Source organism: Anolis carolinensis, chromosome 3 (assembly GCF_035594765.1).
Source record: "Anolis carolinensis isolate JA03-04 chromosome 3, rAnoCar3.1.pri, whole genome shotgun sequence".
NCBI lineage: Eukaryota > Metazoa > Chordata > Lepidosauria > Squamata > Dactyloidae > Anolis > Anolis carolinensis.
In genome coordinates, this window is record NC_085843.1 from 82,008,842 (window position 1) to 82,018,228 (window position 9,387).

Below are 9,387 nucleotides of genomic sequence, written 5' to 3' on the forward strand. Positions count from 1 at the left end.
TCAAGGTTTTCCCCTGACATTAAGTCCAGTCGTGTCCGACTCTGGAGGTTGGTGCTCATCTCCATTTCTAAGTCGAAGAGCCGGCGTTGTCCGTAGACTCCTCCAAGGTCATGTGGCCAGCATGACTGCATGGAGCGGCGTTACCTTCCCGCCGGAGCAGTACCTATTGATGCACTCACATTTGCATGTTTTTGAACTTCTGGGTTGGCAGAAGCTGGGGCTAACAGTGGGGGCTCTCTCCGCTCCCTCAATTCAAGCTTGCGGCCTTTCGGTCCAGAAGTTTGGCAGCTCAGCGCTTTAACACACTGCCCCATCAGGGGATATTATTTCCTAAAGGTTGTGAATATACAATATTTCTGATTTTTTTTTGTCTGATGGAGGCAAGTATGAATGCTGCAATTAGGAAAAATGATTAGGATGTAATGGCCTTGCAGCTGTAATAATAATAATAATAATAATAATAATAATAATAATAATAATAATAATAGTAATAATAATGACTTTGGTAATACCCAGTGCTTCACTCCCTTCTCAGCTTCCTTTCTGGAAGAATCCTTTCTTGGGAGGTGTTAGCTGGCCCTGATTGTTTCCTTGGTGGAATTTCGAATTTTCCTGCTTTCAGACTGTTGGTCTTTATTTACTGTCCTGGTTTTAGAGATTATATTGTTCTGCATTATTCTATCCCAGTAATTATTTCATATTAAAGTAGAATCTCACTTATCCAACATTCGCTTATACAATGTTCTGGATTATCCAACGCAGTCTGCCTTTTCATAAGCAATGTTTTTGTAGTCAGTGTTTTAAATTCATTGTGATATTTTAGTGGTAAATTTGTAAATACAGTACAGTAGAGTCTCACTTATCCAACATAAATGGGCCGGCAGAATGTTGGATAAGCGAATATGTTGGATAATAAGGAGGCATTAAGGAAAAGCCTATTAAACATCAAATTAGGTTATGATTTTACAAATGAAGCACCAAAACATCATGTTAGACAACAAATTTAGCAGAAAAAGTAGTTCAATACGCAGCAATGTTATGTTGTAATTACTGTATTTATGAATTTAGCACCAAAATATCACGATATATTGAAAACATTGACTACAAAAATGCGTTGGATAATCCAGAACATTGGATAAGCAAGTGTTGGATAAGTGAGACTCTACTGTAATTACAACATAGCATTACTGAGCATTGAACTACTTTTTCTGTCAAATTTGTTGTATAATATGATGTTTTGATGCTTAATTTGTATAACGATTACCTAATTTGATGTTTAATTGGCTTTTCCTAAATCCCTTCTTATTATCCAACATATTCACTTATCCTGCCAGCCTGTTTATGTTGGATAAGTGAGACTCTACTGCATATTGATAATCTTATATTATTTGCTTAGAACTTGATTATATGAGGCCCCTTCTTCACAGCTGTATAAAATGCACACTGAAGTGGATTATATGGTAGTGTGGACTCAAGATAATCCAGTGCAAAGCAGATAATATAAGATTATAATTGGTTACATAGCTGTGTGGAAGGGCCTTGAGTCTACACTGCCATATAATCCAGTGCAAATTAAATAATCTGTGGAAGAGACCTAAGTGAGGCCTAAATCTGCCTGTCCCCTAACTGAACCCTGGCTGTCCTTTGGCTGAATTGGTTGCTAGGAGACGAAGTGGGCAGAGATTAGCCCTCTAAAATGGCAGCAATTGGATAAAAACAATTATTGCTCTCCTTCTAATTAGGACTTTATTTTTCTTTTCTTTTTGTTGTATCTTACTGGAGCCGTGGATGATGGGTTGTGTTGTCAAATTTCGAGGTTGGGCGGCCTGTAGTTTTTTTGTTTTGTGGGTTGCCTTGATGCCATCACTCTTTTATATATATAGATTTGATTTGAGAATAGCTTACAAAACCCAAACCACCAAAATATTATTGTTTTTACTTTTTTTGCTTTGATAAGAATTAAATCACCCTGTCTTTTTGATGCATGATGAAAAAAGAAGGCACACATTGGCATGATATTTGCATGTCATTATTTATTTGCATAGATGCACATTTAGAAGTAATTACCCAATCCAACTCACTAAAGTGGGAGAAAACTATGACCAGATGACCTGTTTTGACTACTCAGTCTTCTCTTCTTCAAATAACATCTGTGAAGACTCCTGTTCTTCTTTTTCAACATATATTTTTTGGAAAAAGCTGCTGGTAAAAAATGTTGACAATATATTTTCTTTTCCCTGGTATGCCGCAATTCAGAAAGCTCAGTTAAGATTTTGAGGAAATATACTCTTGCCTTTATTCAGCATTCTTAGTTTGAATTTTAAAGGAACCTTGACATTTGGCATGAACAATAAAAGCAAAGACCCTAAAACAGAGTGTATAATAAATGTTGAAATTATTATGCCACAGTGTTATCTTTCAGGCATCTTTTTTTGCTGAACGAATAAAATATAATCCAAGCAAAAATCAGAATCAGATTTCTTTACATTGCAATTGGATACTTAAGAAAATGTTATGTTCCAGTCCCTTAAAAACATGATTTAAAAAGAATGTAAACAGATTAAATTCAGCTGCATTTTATTTCAATGTTGAAAGCACCACACTCTATGAATCACTCTTAAATAACTTTTAATAACTGCTTTTCTACATAAAAGGATGGGTATAAAAATATCTCACATTTGAAGGCACCCGTTATGAATATGCCATGGTACGGTAGGTCATGTGTTGTATGCATTATTGTTGGGGTGATGATGAATATTTAGATTGGCAGGAACATTTTCATCTCACAGAGAAGCACTACTTTTTTTCCAGTAACGAATGGGTTGGAGCTTTTGGGAAATGCTGGGGAATTCATGTTTGAGTTGCTTAGCATCTTTCAGGAAAGGCTCTATTGTTAGGCTGAATTTGGATGTCATAGAAAATGCTCTCAGGATAGCTATTGCAGCCTTTCCTGCCTGTTCTCCCATGGGATCCTGTGAAATCCCCCTGAACATTGCCTTGCCAGACATCCTTATAGGTAGGCCTTAGGAGACGATCACTGTAGGTTTCTGCTATATGTTGCCTGTCTCATCATTTTCTTCCAACCCACTAAAAAGCCACACTTTTGGGAAAGAGATTTGACCAAGTGTGTAGGGCTCTGTGGATGCTAAAGTCCCATTATATACAATTGTACAGTGAAATGATGGCCCTAATATAAAATGGCATACTCAAGGCATACTCGGGCTACGGCGCAGGCTGGAGAGCAGCTGCAATGAATCACTCTGACCAGGAGGTCATGAGTTCGAGGCCCGCTCGGAGCCTATGTTTGTTTGTCTTTGTTCTATGTTAAAAGGCATTGAATGTTTGCCTATATGTGTAATGTGATCTGCCCTGAGTCTCCTTCGGGGTGAGAAGGGCGGAATATAAATGCTGTAAATAAATAAATAAATAAATAAATAAATAAGGCATACTCAATGCTTCTGGAACATGGCTGTATGGCCATGTTCCAGAAGCATTCTCTCCTGACCTTTCACCCACATCTATGGCAGGCATCCTCAGAGGTTGTGAGGTATATTGGAAAACTAAGCAAGGGAGGTTTATATATCTGTGGAAGGTCCAGGGTGGGAAAAAGAATTATTGTCTGTTGGAGGCAAGTGTGAATGTTGTGATTAATCACGTTGATTAGCATTAATGGCCTTGCAAGCTTCATTCCTGCCTGGGGGAATCCTTTGTTCTGAGGTGTTAGCTGCCCCTGAGTGATTCATGTCTGGAATTCCTCGGTTTTCAGAGTGTTGTTCTTTATTTATTGTTCTGATTTTAGAGGTTTTTTTTAAATACTGGAAGCCAGATTTTGTTCATTTTCATGGTTTATTCCTTCCTGTTGACATTGTCCACATGCTTGTGGATTTCAATGGCTTCTCTGTGTAGTCTGACATGGTGGTTGTTAGAGTGGTCCAGCATTTCAGTGTTCTCAAATAGTATACTGTGTTGGTTCATCAAGTGCTCTGATATATTCGACAATATATAGTTAAAGCAGACTGAGGAGAAGCCATGTACTTATTTTGTAATATCGTGTTTCCCCAAAAATGACACACTTATATTTCTTTTTCCTCAAGAGGACACACTATGACTTACTTTCAGGGCTGTTTTATTTTTTTTTATTAAGTATGGTACAGCAATCTGCATTTATGGGATGATCTCTCCAGTCTCAGTAGCAAGCTGCTTGCTGAAGCTTTTCCCCTATCCCCTGGTGTTTGTGGGGAGTGAGAGAGACCCACAGACTGTTGCTGGTCAGTGCTGGGGAGCAGCAGCTTTACTAGTGTTTGTGGGGGATGAGAGAGACCCACAGACTGTTGCTAGTTGGTGCTGAGAGAGACTCACAGTGCTGAGTAAAATGGCAGCCGTAACGTTACTTCTTCCCCCCGAGGACACACAATACCTAAAGCAGAGTGTCCTGCTCCTCACTCGACTGAGTATTACTTTCTATGTCTCTTTCTATGCCTCAGCTTGCAGCACACACAGAATGACCGGGTCCTGACAGGGGAAGCCGACCTTGTATGCTGCATAGCCATGCCTATAACTATGTCTTATTTTCACGGTATGGCTAATATTGTGCAAATGCTTAGAAATCCTGCTATGGCTTATTTTATGGGTATGTCTTATTTTCGAGGAAATAGAGCATCTACAAGAGGCTTAAAGAAAAGGGAAAGAGCTTTTTAATAAGACTACTTGGGAAAAGACAAAAAAAGAGGATACCAGAGCCAGAAAAGCAAGATAAAGTTGTTATCATGTTGATATGAATATCACTGAATGTTTCGGGCATCACTGTATATCTATTGTCAGGAGACTGAGCAGGACAGTCTAGAAGTAAATTTTCATTTACTGTAAGAAAGCAAATAGGATGAATAAAAGCCAAATAACCAATATAAGAAAGGAAGAGTAAACGCATGGGGAGGGAACTGGATAAAACAGTCTTCGAGTCACATGTGCTTATATTTGTCGTGTACATCATCCCTGTAATTGAATGTTATATGCTGAATTTAGGGCTCAGAACAACTACCGATGACGGTTAAGGAGAAAAGTACAAAAAGGGGTTCCAGTCAAATATTAAGAAGAAAAAATAATGGCAGCAAAATATTTATATAACTTAAAAGTGTGCATTGAAAATATTGAAATATTGAAAATATTGAAGGAAAGCTAGAATAGGATTTAAACACTTAAAGGATGACATCAAGAGAGGGGGGATGGGTCTACTTGACCTCCAGCTATACTACGACGCTGCTGCCCTGAGTTGGGTCAAGGACTAGACCACCCTATCCAAAAGGAAAACACTAGCCTTAGAGGGACAGGATCTAAGGAATATAGAACATTGATTATGAAAAGGCAGACTGCGTTGGATAATCCAGAACATTGGATAAGCGAATGTTGGATAAGTGAGATTCTACTGTAATATGAAATAATTACTGTGATAGAATAATACAGAATAATATAATCTCTAAAACCAAGACAGTAAATAAAGAGCAACACTCTGAAAGCAGGGAAATTGGGAATTCCAGAAAGGAAACAATCAGGACCAGCTAACACCTCCCAAGAAAGGATTCTCCCAGAAAGGAAGCTGAGAAGGGAGTGAAGCAGTGTGTATTACCAAAGTCATTATTATTACTATCATTATTATTATTATTATTAAAATTATTTGGCTGTGAACCATGAAAATGAATACAATCTGGCTCCAAGTATTCAAAAACACTAAAATCACAATATATAAAAATTACTGTGGTATAATAAAACACAACAATACAATCTCTAAAATCAGAACACTAAATAAAGAACAACACTCTGAAAACATGGGAATTCCACACAGGAAACAATCAGGGCCAGCTAACACCTCCCAACAAAGTATTCCCATCACCAAAGTCTGGCAAATCCTCTATTTTCTGAGGGCCACAGACAGTAGAAGTACATAAAATATCGCAAAGAACTCCACTCTGAAAACAAGGGAATTCCAGACAATCAGAGCCAGCTAACACCTCCCAACAAAAAAATTCACTCAGGGAGGAAGCAGCCAGGCTTTAAAGCTGCAAGGCCATTACATGCTAATAATTTTGGCTAATTGCAGCATTCATACTTGCCTCCAACAGACAAAAAAAATCAGAAATATTGTATATTCACAAGCTTTAGGAAATAATATCCTCTGATGGCGCAGTGTGTTAAAGTGCTGAGCTGCCGAACTTCTGGACTGAAAGGTCACAGGTTTGAATTGGGGGAGCGGAGAGAGCCCCCACTGTTAGCCCCAGCTTCTGCCAACCCATAAGTTCAAAAACATACAAATGAGAGTAGATGAATAGATACTGCTCTGGTGGGAAGGTACCGGCGCTCCATGCAGTCATACCACATGAACAACGCCAGCTCTTTGGCTTAGAAATGGAGATGAGCACCAACCCCCAGAGTCAGACACGACTGGACTTAATATCAGGGGAAAACCTTTACCCTTTACCTTAACTACCACCAATTCCTCAATACTTTATTTCCCATACCACCATACTTCGCCACAGCAACACGTGGCCAGGCACAGCTAGTTTCTTTATATTATTATGAAAGCCAGACAGTGAAGAAAGCTGACAGGAAAGAAATCCACTAATTGAAATGGGGTGCTGGGAAAAGGTCTATAGATAGCAGGGTTACCGTTAAAAAGTCAGATGAATGGAGCTAAGAACAAATCAGCTCTGAACTCTCTCAACAAGTGAAAATCAACAAAATTGATGCTGCCATACTTTGGATATATTGTGAGACAACTAATTGGAGAAGACAGTAATATTTGGTGAAGTGGAAGACAGTAGGAAAAGAAAGAGATTACACTACACGTGCTTGCTTCAGTCATGGAAACCATAACTCTGAGTGTGCAAGACTTGGACAGAGCAGCTGTTAACCAAGATTCTTGGAAGTCATTCATTCAAATAAGATGAAGTCAAAGGCTGAAATTCTGGGACCCTTCTTCCATCCAATTGGATTGTAAAATAAAGCGGTCCCCCACAAGAGGTCAGGCTTTCCCATACTTCCTGCAAGTGGTTTTAAAACTGTGAAATGAGTTCTAAAGGTAATCAGAGCATTTTCTTGCCTATAGTATTTTTATTATTGAAACATTGTGCACTGGACTTCTAGACGTCACACATTTAATAAAAAATCTAATATTTAAACATAAAGCGATAATCATTAGACTAAATTTTGAGGATTGAAACTGTAGAACTTCCTGAAAATGCAACAATTGAAAATCTTTAAAATTTAAAATAAACTACAGTAGAGTCTCACTTATCCAAGCCTCACTTATCCAAGCTTCTGGATAATCCAAGCCATTTTTGTAGTCAATGTTTTCAATACATCGTGATATTTTGGTGCTAAATTTGAAAATACAGTAATTACTACATAGCATTACTGCGTATTGAACTACTTTTTCTGTCAAATTTGTTGTAAAACATGATGTTTTGGTGCTCAATTTGTAAAATCATAACCTAATTTGATGTTTAATAGGCTTTTCCTTAATCCCTCCTTATTATCCAAGATATTCGCTTATCCAAGCTTCTGCCGGCCCGTTTAGCTTGGATAAGTGAGACTCTACTGTACTTTAACATATTGCTGAAAGGAATAAAATATTGGCACCAAGCCCAGAAAGACCACATTATGGACACCGCTACAGCAAACCCATGTACAAGAATTATGAAAGAACAATTTTAAACATTGGAAGAGATTTATTAGTAGCGGGAAGTAGCATTTCAAAAATATTGCAATGAAAGGCCATGACACTTTTGTGAGTGTATAATAAATAACACTTTAATGGATTGTTGTGAGTTTTCTGGGCTGTATGGCCATGTTCCAGAAGCATTCATTCATAGATGCCTGCATCTATGGCAGGCATCCTCAGAGGTTGTGAGGTATATTGGAAACTATGTTAGTGAGGTTTATATATCTGTGGAACGCTCAAAGTGGGAAAAAGAACTCTTGTCTGTTTGATGCAGATGTGAACGTTTCAATTGGACACCTTGATTAGCATTGAATATTTTTTCAGCTTCAAGGTCTGGCTGCTTACTGCCGGGGGGAATCTTTTGTTGGGAGGTGTTGGCTGGCCCTGATTGATTCTTGTCTGGAATTCCTTGGTTTTTGAGTGTTGTTCTTCATTTACTATCCTGATTTTAGAGGGGTTTTTTTTAATGCTGGTAGCCACATTTTGTTGATTTTCATGGTTTCCTCCTTTCTGTTGAAATTGTCCACATGCTTGTGGATTTCAATGGCTTCTCTGTGTAGTCTGACATGGTGGTTGTTAGAGTGGTCCAGCATTTCTGTGATCTCAGATAATATGCTGTGTCCAGGTTGGTTCATCAGGTGCTCTGCTATGGCTGGCTTCTCTGGTTGAATCAGTCTGCAGTGCCTTTCATGTTCCTTGATTCGTGTTTGGGCAACGCTGCGACTGGTGGTCCCTATGTAGACTTGTCCAGAGCTGCATGGTCTACGGTAGACTCCTGCAGAGGTGAGAGGATCCCTCTTGTCCTTTGCTGATTGTAGCATTTGTTGGATTTTCTTAGTGGGTCTGTAGATGGTTTGTAATGCGTTTTAAAATGCACATTGACATTTTAATGTATTTTAGATACATTTTTAATGACTACTTTTATAGTATTTACCTGTCCGAATGCATCTCCCTCTATGAACCATTGCGGAGATTAAGATCATCTGGGGAGGCCCTGCTCTCGGTCCCACCATTGTCACAGGTGCGATTGGCGGGGGCGAGAGACAGGGCCTTCTCAGTGATTTCCCCCCGGCTATGGAACTTCCTCTCTGGTGAGATTAGATCAGCCCCTCCCTCCTGTCCTTCAAAAAGATGGTAAAAACTTGGCTGTGGGACCAAGCCTTTGGGGCAGTACAATAAGGCAACAATAGGAAACTTCACCCTATTGACCGGATTCGGTATGGCTGATCTGAGATGGTTTTTAAACAACTGGAGTTAATTGTTTTTAATTGTTTTTAGTATTACTGTATATTTATAGTTTATTTTATGTTTCAGCATTGAATGCTTGCTGTATATATGTTGTGTTCCGTCCTGAGTCACCTTCGGGGTGAGAAGGGTGGAATATAAATATTTTAAATAAATAAATAATATTCTGTTGTCAAACCTTTCAAAAAATGTAGAAATTAACAAGAACTGCAGTTAGTCCTGTTAAAACAAAATGTATTTTTAAAATAATGTAACAAATCAGGGGGAAAATATTTTTGAAACAATTAGTTTATGGGCTGTAATTATATTTAGATGCTTGCAGTACTTATTTTGTTCACTTGAGGGCAGAAATGTCCCTCTACAAAAGGTTATCTGTCATCTTCTACAGTTCTTTGTAAACTTAAGTATCTCTTATTTGGAATATGGCA